The 11,313-nt window shown below is 43.0% G+C and overlaps 1 pseudogene across 1 annotated transcript; it reads right to left on the reverse strand.

Annotated features, from left to right (window-relative positions):
- Positions 1-390: 390 nt before the first annotated feature.
- LOC308554490 (GRAM domain-containing protein 2B pseudogene) lies at positions 391-8,096 on the reverse strand (annotated as a pseudogene). Its single transcript has 2 exons — positions 7,327-8,096; positions 391-420 (listed from the first exon to the last, which is right to left on the reverse strand). The product of its transcript is annotated as a GRAM domain-containing protein 2B pseudogene (transcript).
- Positions 8,097-11,313: the final 3,217 nt, after the last annotated feature.

An 11,313-nucleotide genomic window follows, 5' to 3' on the forward strand; every position in this document is an offset into this window, starting at 1 on the left:
GGTATCTGGTTCCTGAGCCCCAGCACCCGCTGGGCGCCAGGTCCCCTCTGCCCTATTCTGGGGCTCCGACTATGAGCGGGTGGGGGACCCCAGACATGAAAACCTGGTCCTGCTAATAGGGCATAGTTAGAAAATCCAAGCATTTGAAGAACCGTAGTGGGTGTGTTGTTGGTCCAAGGCCACATGATCCCATGTGGTTACAGCCCCACTCTGTGCCCCACCAGCAAATAACGTCAATAGATTCACCAGAGGACATGCTTTGTCAAAATACCTTGAACCCGTGACTGAGTTCAATAAACTGTGTTCAAGAGCTCTACAGGAGTGGACATTTGTTCGGCAGAACCCTGAGCAAGGATGGCTCGGGGTGCCACATTCTTACAAAACATTCCCTCATTGGGAAGGCACCTTTCCTCCCAGTACCTGGGGGTGAGAGGAAAGTAGGACTCAGGGGAGGTGCATTAACCCCTCCAGCCTTTCCTGCTTGTCCAGTGCGTGGGTCCAGGGAAAGTCCTCCTGTGAAGTCGCAAGTGCTTGCCTGCTGATGCCTTCAGCATGTGATGAAGAGAAGAATGCCAAGGGGTGCCAAGAGCATCTACCTCCCACAGGATCTGGGGGCCTGGTTACACTGAAGATGAGTGGGGTGGTGGAGAGGACCAGACGGTTGGACAAATATTATTTGGCAGGGTCTTTCTTTGGTTTGGGATGGTGAGTTTGAGAGTGTGTCATGAACCAAGGGTCATGAATAATCCAATTCTGTGCATGTGAGGGCCAATTGGGGGGAAAAAAGATTTAGTTTAAACTGACCTATGACTGGTAAGTCCTTGAGCCTCTTCCTGGTAGAAATAATTTCCTGTGGTGAAATGTACTTTTATTCTAGATCTCACAGAATTTCCCCCACAAAGAAGTTTGTTAGGAAAATGGGCAACTCACAAAAAACAAGCAAACAAGGCACTATAAGTAACAACCAATGAAGAACAGGCAATAGGAATAAAATTGCAAAGATTTCAGATGCCAGGATTACCAGACAGACTATAATACAACCATCCTTATTATGTATAAAAACACAAAAGACAATAATAAAAGCATCTTTGAGGATAGGAACTATGTAAAATAAAAATAAACTAAGTCTTCTAAAAATAAAAATACACAAAAGTCAAACAAAACTCAATATATTAACAATTAAAAAGTAGAGAGAAATAGTAAACTAAAATGAGCCAAAATAAATAATACAAAAATAATGAAAAAACACCAAAATATCCCAATATGATTGCATATTAAACAACACATATCTAAAATTTCCATGGGTTAAGAAAGATTGCAATGGGATTTAGAAAACACTTGGAAAATGATGATGAAAACATTATACACCAAAACCTGTAGGATGTAGCTAAAGCAGTAGAGGGAAATTGATAGCCTTAAAATGTGCACAATAGATAAGAAATGTTGAAAGCTAATGACAGGAAGTTAGAAAAAGAACAGCAAAAATAAATACAAAGAAGTTAGAAGGAAAAAATAATGACATGAAATTAATGAAGTAGAAAACAAGCATATGATAGAGATTAGTGATCTTGGAAAAAGCTAATGTTATTGATAAACTGCAAAAGCTGATTAAGAAATAATGAAAGAAGATACACTTAACCCATATCAGGGATAAGAATGACTTTACAGCCCTAGCCCGTTTAGCTCAGTGGTTAGAGCATCAACACGTGGACTGAAGGGTCCCAGGTTCAATTCCTGCCAAGGGCACATACCTCGGTTGGTTCAGGCTCCATCCTTGGCCCAGGTTGGGGTGCATGCAGGAGACAACCAATTGGTGTGTCTCTTTCACATTGATGTTTCTATCTCCCTGCCTTCCACTCTCTCTGAAAAGCAATGGAAAAAATATCCTCCGATGAGGATTTAAAAAAAAAAAAAGACTTTACAGTCGTTGCATAAGGAAGGTATTACAAGCATATTCTAAACAACTCTTAGAAACTTTAGAAAAAAGTTTAGAAAACTTTTTGAAATACCAAACATGCCCTAAGGGAATCAAAATGGAATAAAAATGTAAATGATCCTAAAACCAATAATGAAAGTTAATTGATAGTCAAATATCATTCTCCAAGGGAAATTCTTGACCTAGATGGCTTCAGTGGAGTGTGCTACCAAACATTCAAAACAGAAAATTTTGATGGGGGAAAGGATGGGGGACTAGGTGAAAACGGTGAAAGGTGTAAGAAGTACAATTAGCAGTTACAAAATAGTCACGGGGATGTAAAGCACAGCATAGGGAATCTAATCAACAATATTGTAATAACTATGTATGGTGCCAGGTGCGTACTAGACTTATCAGGGGATAATTTCTTAAATTATATGTTTAACCACTGTGCTGTACACCTGAAACTAATATAAAATAATATTAAGTGTCAAGTGTAATTGAAAATAAATAAGTAAAACTTAAAAAAACCAACAAAGGAAGATAAAAAAAAAATAAAAAAATTTTGATCTCACACAAACCCTTACATAGAATAAGAGAAGAGGGGACCTCCCAATATATTTTACCAGGCTAGTTTATCAAACTAAGCAAGAACAGCATGAAAAATAATTTTAAAAGCACATAATCAGCCAGGCTGGTGTTGCTCAGTGGTTGAGCGTCGACCTATGATCCAGGAGATCACAGTTTGATTCCCGGTCAGGGCACATTCAGCAGTTTCCGGCTTGATCCCTAGTAGGGGCATGCAGGAGGCAGCCGATCAATGACTCATCATTGATGTTTCTATCTCTCTCTCTCCCTTCCTCTCTCTGAAATGAATAAAACATATTTTTTAAAAAAGCATGTAATCATGCTCATGAAAATAGATGTAACATTTTAAACAAAATATTAACAAAATAAATCTTATAACATATAAGAGAATATTATACCATATCCAATTGAGTTTATTCTGGGGAATATAAGGCTGTTTTGACTTTAGAAAATCTATTAATGTAGTCAGTAAATTCAAGGGAAAGTATTTGATGTAATCCAACTTTCATGATTTTAAAATTTCTTAGTAAACTAGAAAAAGGGGGCAATATTCATAACTTTGCAAAATTATCTACAAAATTCTACAGCAAACTTTATACTTGGTGAAACTTTGAAGACACTCTCTTTGAGGTTGGAAACACAGCAAGGATGCTGACACTTTTTTTTCCGTTTTTTTTTCAAATTTATTTTTTTTAATTTTAATTTTTAAATTTATCTCTATTGTTGAGAGTATTACAGGTGACCCATTCTTCCCCTCAATTGAACTCCTCCACTTTGCTCCCACCCCCTCCCCAGACCTTCACCCTGTTATTGACTGTGTCCATGAGTTATGCATATATGCATATAACTTCTTTGGTTAATCTCTTCCCACCCTCCACCTCCCTTCCCTCTTTCCTCTGAAATATGATCGTCTGTTGCATGGCTCAATGTCTCTGGATCTATTGAGTTCATCAGATTCTTTTGTTCATTAGCTTCTTCTTAAAGAAGACCCTTCAACTTTTCCTATAGTGCTGGTCTGGTGGTGATGAACTCCTTTAGCTTTTTCTTATCTGTGAAGCTCTCTATCTGACCTTCAATTCTAAATGATAGCTTTGCTGGGTAGAGCAATCTTAATTGTAGTTCCATGTTTTTCATCATTTTGAATATTTCTTGCCACTCCCTTCTGGCCTGCAAGGTTTCTGTTGAGAAATCAGCTGACAGTCGTATGGGTGCTCCCTTGTAGATAACTAACTGCTTTTCTCTTGTTGCTTTTAAGATTCTCTCTTTGTCTTTAACCTTTGGCATTTTAATTATGATGTGTCTTGCTGTGGGCCTCTTTGCGTTCCTCTTGTTTGGGACCCTCTGTGCTTCCTGAACTTGTAATTCAATTTCTTTCCCCACGTAGGGGAAGTTTTCTGTAATTATTTTTTCAAATAGGTTTTCAATTTCTTGGTCTCTTTCTTCCCCTTCTGGCACCCCAATAATACGAATGTTGGGCCTCTGGAAGTTGTCCCAGAGGCTCCTTATACTATCTTCATATGCCTGGATTCTTTTTTCTTTTTGCTCTTCTGGTTGGGTGTTTTTTGTTTCCTCATGTTCCAAATTGCTGATTTGATTCTCTACTGTTGATTCCATGTAAATTATTCTTCATTTCAGTTCTTGTAGCCTTCATTTTAAATTGGTACTTTATTATGATATCAATTTTCTCAGTTATTTCCCTAATAATATGCTTAAACATCCTTATAAACAAAATTCTGAACTCTGTATCTTTAGCTTGCTTAGATCTATTTCATTTAGTTCCTCTTCTAGAGATTTCTTCTTTCTTTTGTGACATGTTTCTTTGCCTCCACATTTTGGCTGCTTCCAGGTGTCTGTTTCTATGTATTAGGTAGAGTTGCTATATCTCCTGGAATTTGTAGAGTGCCTTTGTGTAGTAGGTGTCCTGTAGGGTCCAGTGGCTCAGCCTCCCCAGTCACCTGAGCTGGGCCTTCTAGGTGCTCCCGTGTGGGCTGTGTGCACTGTCCTGTTGTAGTTGAGCCTTGGTTGCTTTTGGCGTCACTGGGAGGAATTGACCTCCCAGCCAATCAGCTGTGATGACCAGCTGCAACTATAGCCAAAGAGCTGCTGTGCTGGAGACACCCCTATGGATCAGGATTTACTTAAGTGGGGCCTTGGTGTTCACTAAGAGTGCCTCTTGTGGATGTGGTAGGGTCGTAATGCATTGTGGTCGAATCTGACCACCAGGAGCACTGTCTCTGGGGCCTCCCGGGAGGTGCAAAGTCAGCTTCTGCCAGTGCCTTGCCCAGAGCCACCCAGCATGAGCTACTCAGCAAACCGTAGTTGGCTGCTACTTGTGCTGGGCTTGGAGGTGTCCAGGAGAGGCCAAGCTATGAGCCAGTGCAGCTGCCACTAGAGCCAGGCCTGGGGCCACTTCTCAAGAGGTATGGGGCACGCTGCTGCTTGTTTTGAGAGATTTTAGGAAAGTCCTAAGCATGAGGCTCGAGAGGCCACTTGCACAGAAAAGCCCCTGGAAGTGGCCTGGATGAGCTGCAGGTGGGGAGGGGCGGGGCCTCCGGGAATCACGGGGCGGGGCCAAAGGTGCGAGTCAGGTGCTGGGGATTCAAATATGGCGCCTGCCTGCCGGCTGTGTGCGGGGAGGACTCGCCAAAGGAGCCATGGCCTCCGCCAGCCCTTCTGCCTGGGAGGAAGCTGCCCCTCCGCTTCTCGCCCGGATCTCAGGCAGGTTAGTTCCTCCCCGAGTGTCCCGGGTCCTTTCCGGCTGCTGCCCGGCGCTGGGCTCAGAGGGAGCGTCCGAGTGAGTCCGTGCCGGGCCCTTAAGAGGAGCTGCTGGGGCTCCCGCAGCCTCCGCGACCCTCAGGGACAGTCCCCGCTGGTTTCACAGCCCGAAGTTGTGGTGACTTCTCTTCCTGGCCCTGGAGCCCTGGGCTGGGGCCTGCTGTGGGGCTGGGACCCCTCGCTCCTCCAGGAAACCCCCACCCCCGAGATTCCCTCCCGGGTTTAAACCTCGGCACCGGGTGTGGGCCCTCAGCCACTTCTCTGCGATTCAGCCCCGATCCGCCCGCGTCTCCGCCCCTCCTCCCGCTCTCGGTGCTGTTTCAGCTCCCTGGCTGTGGGGCTTCTGTTCAGCCAGATCTCAAGAGGTTCTGCGTGATGGTGGTTTTGTATTTTAGTTGTAATTTTGATGTGGTTGCGGGAGGCGGCGGGTGCAGCTGTGACCTGCGCCGCCATCTTGTTTCTCTCCCCTGACACTCTTTTTATTTCACATTTTATCAGAGAAACTGGGTCAGTTGAATACTGTTAGTGGGAATATCAAATGGCAGAGACACTTGGGAAAACACTGGCAGTTTCTTGAAAAACTAAATATGTAACTACCTATGAGCCAGCAATTGCACTTAGGGTGTTATCCCAGAAAAATAAAGACTTATGTTCACACACAAAAACTGTACGCAAAGGTTTACAGCTATTATATTTTAACAGTAAAAAAACCCACAAAAAACCTGGAAATAATCCAGATGTCCTTCAAAGAATCAATAAAAACTGTGGTACTTTTCACCCTATGTTTTCACTCGCACATCTCCCTTTGTCTCGATGCTTCTAGCTGCTGGGGCTGCCCCTCCCTGTGCCTGAAGTCAGCTCGGTGGTGGGCACGGCCAGGCCGGGTTTCTCAGCTAGAGGCTACCTGGTGATGAGGGAAGTCTTGGACTGGGAGCACCCCTATTGTAGCGAGGAAAACTTTAGCGGTTGACCTGCCCCTGGTGCTCAGGTCCAATTCATTATCTAACCTAGTTCCCACCACCTTCAGGCACTTGGAAAAATTTAGATACAATAGTATATCCCTAGGGACTTTTGGCTAGCCCAGTATGTAGAGCATGAAACTGTTAATCTCAGGGTTGTGTGTTTGAGACTCAAGTTGGGCAGTTGTTTTTCTTAGTTTGGACCTTGGAGTCCTGAGAAACTCTGCAGGCAGCATTTAGTGAGCATCCCTAGGGGGTGTGGCCTTTCCAAACGTGTCCCAGTGACAGAGGCTCACAAGACACTCAACACTGCCTGCCTGGACAGACAGGGAATTCTTGCTGCCTATTGCCCCACGGCATCCCCAGAGCCGTTGAAGCTGAGAGGAGTGTCTGCAAAATGACCAGTGAGTATTTATTAAAAGCCAGGGTGCACCAGGCACAATTCTTGTCCAGTAGGCTAACAGATACAAATGATGCAACCAATTTACTTATTAATTTATCTCATTAAACAAAAACACTTCATACAAATGATTATAAAATGCATTGCAGATGGGAACAGAATATCTTTTATATTATACATCTTACAATACCTAAATAATTACTAATAAACCCAGGCAACCCATATGGTAAACAGAAGTTAGTAAACTACCAGTTATTTCTTTAGTCAGCAAAAGAAAAAAAAGCTGTGGTCATGTTGAAATGCGTTTCAACATTCAATACAGACAACCTATTTCAAGAATAATATAGTCTACCTATAATCTTAAAAATTCGGTGTTTTTCATCCTGTATCAAATTACATTATACTTTTGGTTTAAAGATTAGTTTTAGTTTCGAAGTAAGTTTAATTAGTACTTCAGTCCCATGTCACACAGATTCTTGACTTGGGGTGGGTGAGAATCAGTCCAATTAAGCATTAGAGGAACAAAACAAAACATATCTGCTTTGCCCAATATTCTTGCCAATATTCATTTGAGAAGTTAAGATACATAGGTAATTTAAACCAGAACATAACAGTAGAAAGGGGGGAAAAAGACAAAATGCTGGTGTTATTTCTTTGAAGCAAATCTGTCCATTAGAGCTCTTTATTGCCTTTTGGAGAATTATGGCTAATTCTTTAAAAGACGCTATCAGGTTTGTTGGCAGAGATGAAGGGCGGTCTGTCCAGAAACTGTTTTCAAGAGAAGACGCATTGGGACTGTTAGCAACATTTGTATTTTCTAAGTGTCCACATGCAGATTTTAGTAGTTTATAAGTTGAATCTCTGGAAAGTAAGCAGGCAAATGTGTACCTGTTTGTGACTGTCGCTATAATCAGGGCATTTGGCACCAGAAGGGCAGTTTTGGTTTTCTTTTTTAGAGTTACAGAGGAAACCGGAATAGAGATCTTTTTCCAAAGACCTGGGAATGAAAACAAATCCAGTTTTCTGATACAAAGAGCTTCCCTCTGTAGAACATTTCTTTCTGTAGAGCACAGATAAAACTTTGCCTCAGTGATTCCTCACTTGGGACATCAAGAAACAACTTGTGAAAGTGCTTATTTGCCTTGTGCTGGCTGAAGATGAAGACTTTCCTTTCAGTCTTAGAGTCATTTTTGCTTTCTGTTTTACAGTCATTCTTATCACTTGCTAAAGAGGCACCGTCAAAACTAGATTTTGACCACAGGGGGATGATTTTCTTCTGGTCTGGGGACTGGGTCTCCTTGGACTGGGTGGGAGACTGGGTTGTTGGTGACCTTCAGACCTTCCTTTTCTCCTCCACACCATTCTCAGCCTCTGAGTGGGCTGAGCCCACTTTGCTCTTTTTCTTCCTGAGCACTTTGGCAGATTTTGTGTCTTCCACATATGGCTGTAGTTCAGTCATCTGGGGTCCCTCTGGAGGACACCTTCAGCCCTCAGAGCACCTGCCTTCCGGCCTGTTGGTCCCACCCACCCTCTCGGCCTCTGCTACTCTTTGCCAGGGACAGGCCAGCTCTGCGGGCTGCCAACCTGGACACATTTGAGCAGCCATGATTGGTCCAAGGAGGGTGGAGGAGCCTCACAGAAGGAAAGGGGAGGGAGCAAGTCTTTTATTCAAGATTATAATTTTGGGGTTAATGGGTTAAAAATAGGAACCATTTATAAGTTGGTAGAACATGGATGCCAATGAAGAACAGAGAATTCATGAATCTAATGGGTATCACTCTATAGTTGTTCTGAAGGCAAAATCTGGCTTTAAGGCGCCCATACAGTTTTTGATCTTATGCATTGTAAAGTTTAGTTTCCTGAGTTGATAATACTTAAGAGTTACTAATAAAAACCATATGTCTGGGTCAGGAGTGACAATTGAATAATATATATAATCTTCATCCTCTGGAAACCAGAGCATACCTCTAACTAATCTTTCACTTCGGGTTAACTTATAAACAATTATTTCCTTGCCTGACTATGGTGTCTTAATAAATATTATTCACCTACTCCAGTAACTCAGGATAGGAACCTCAGGGCTATAATGAGCCCTCATGTCTCTATCAGACACATGTTATCAGACATCAAGTTCTGTCCATTCAGTCTTCAAAAATAAGCCACCCCCTCCTAAGATCTGGGGAGGAGGGGGAGAATAGTCACAGGATTAGAAAAGACATTGTTTGCACATGATGAAAAACCAACTCGTATTATCTTAAGGAGAAATGGAATCTATTGGTTGATGTAATTGCAAAGTTCAAAGTTCTTCTTGCAAAGCTTCTGTGTTTCAGGCAAGGCTAGATTTAGGGACCCAAATAATGACATTAGGACCTGTATTTATCTTTCTACTTTGTTTGCTTCTGTTTTACTTCATTCTGAAACTGTCTCTCTTCATGTGGTAGGCAAGATGGCCACCAGAGCTTTAAACTCATGTTCTCCCAGATGAGCAATCACAGGCACGTAAGACTTCTCTCTGCCAGTGTTTATTTAGTAACTCAAGGAAAGGCTTCAAACATATGCCCAATATGAACCAACCATTCTGGATGAAAGATGGGGCTTTTCTAGTCATCCTGGGTCATAAATCCCACCCATTCCATTTGGGAACCCAGTGATGAACATTATCACCAAGATTAACTGGAGGAGGGGAGTAGTTTCCCAAATATGTCAAAGAATGGAAATGGGAAGGAATACCCTTGAACAATAACAAAATCTAGTTACCATGATCCACTGGAGTTACTCCATCAGCTGAATTGAGCAAAGGATTGAGAAGGAACACTTAAGGCATAAGGATAAATTAGTAAACTTTTAAAAGTTAAGGTGAACAAAAAAACTTGCAATGAATGACAACCCAGTACCAATTAGCACCCAGATCTTGGTTTCTAAATACCATTCCCTACTAAAAGAAACTACAGTTCCTTTAGAGAAAGGGCTGGTTGCAGGTTTGAGCAGGAAAAAGACAAGGTGAGTCTAGACATTATTTGTGTGCCAGAAAATGAATTTCACTTTAAAAATTTTAATGGGGTTATTAGGTAATTTTACTTACAGATGTGATGTTCATTGCCTTTAGCATCCCCTCAGGAGACACATTATATCTGGCTGTCCCTCTTTTTAAAATGATATAGTACTATGGATACTTTTCTAAGTCTTGCTAACTTAAAAAACTTTCATTCAGAGACATATGGGCAAGTATTTAAGGAGAGTCCTGGCTTTCTCACCTTCCTCTGTAGTCCAGGGAGCAAGAGAAAAGGAAGCACACACCCAATGTGGGCCTCAAACCCCCAACCCTGAGATTAAGAGTCTCATGCTCCACCAATTTAGCTAGCCGGACACGTGGTATTGTGGTTTATGCTCAGAGAAGAGTGTGTATACACCAGTTAGTATGACAGGGAAAGTGTCACAGACTGCTGGCAGGAGAAGTGCACGGCAGCTGAGCAGGATTTGACCCAGGTTTTCTGATTAGCAAGTGGTCCAGGCACCAGCTCTGGAAAAGTGAAGCAAGCCTGGGGGTTCTCCTGACCATGAAGATTGCCATTCGTCCTGTGTAAGGGTCAGATCAGTGGGACTTCCATGAGAGCAAACCCAGATGGGCTTTGAGCAAACCCACAAGGACCAACCCCCTCCTCCCACTTTTTTGTAAGTTTCCACTTCCCTGGGTGCTTAAGCCCCCCCCCCTTCCTCCTTTTCCCTTTAATGCCCAGTCACCTCTGCAGAAATTGGAATGGTGCTCAGCCCCTTCCCCTACTGTCAGTAGTTACTGAATAGAATCGGTTTTCACTGCTTTAATTAATGTCCAACTGTGTTTTACTTGCACACCAGCTCCAGTGGAAGTAAATGAATCAAAATCTACTTCTTGGCCTATTTGTGTTTCAACTGAGATAATTGACACAATTTGACAATTTCTCTGGGCCAAGTGAAGGTCTTCAATAATATTAAATTCACTCCCATCTCACTTCTCTTTAAATTTTTGACATTTTGTTCAAAGACTTTTGCATTAATTTTGATTTTTGTCAATCACTGCATTGAAATATTTATGCTGGTTACTAAGTTTTTGGAGCCCCCTTAAGATGTGTACTCCTACACCACCCGCCGCCCGCCTGCCCCCCTCCGCACCCCTCCGCACCCCTCCGCACCCCTCCGCACCCCTCCGCACTTTCTCGACTTGAGTCTCCCGCTCAGGGGAGGACCTAGGCTCTGACGAACGACACCACCCTCTAACGGGACCAATCAGAGGCTGCGTCGCCTGGCTCTTCTTGCCCCGCCCCTTGCCAAATCTTTCTTTAATTATCCAATAAAAGCGGACCATCACCCCCTTCTTCCCGCCTGCTCCTGCCCAATTAGATAGGAGGGGGCGGGGCATGCGCTCTGCGCAGTCTCGCTGGGGAGGCGCTGCTGAGACGCTCTCCTCTCAGTGAGGACTAAGCCTTTGCTTCTCTGCGTGACCCGAGGACCAGGCGCTGCCTGGGTGATTGTTGCAAATGCATAATCTCAGGTTCCATCCAGACTTCCGGAGTCAGAATCTTCACTTTAACAACATCACCAGGTGATTTCTGTGAAACATTTCAAACATTTCAAACGTTAATGTTTGAAAATCGCTGCTTTAAGCTTCCCAAGATTTCTGGTCTAGGAGGCAATGTTGG

The sequence above is a fragment of the Miniopterus schreibersii genome, assembly GCF_964146895.1.
Source record: "Miniopterus schreibersii genome assembly, chromosome: 3".
NCBI classification, from domain to species: Eukaryota; Metazoa; Chordata; class Mammalia; order Chiroptera; family Miniopteridae; genus Miniopterus; species Miniopterus schreibersii.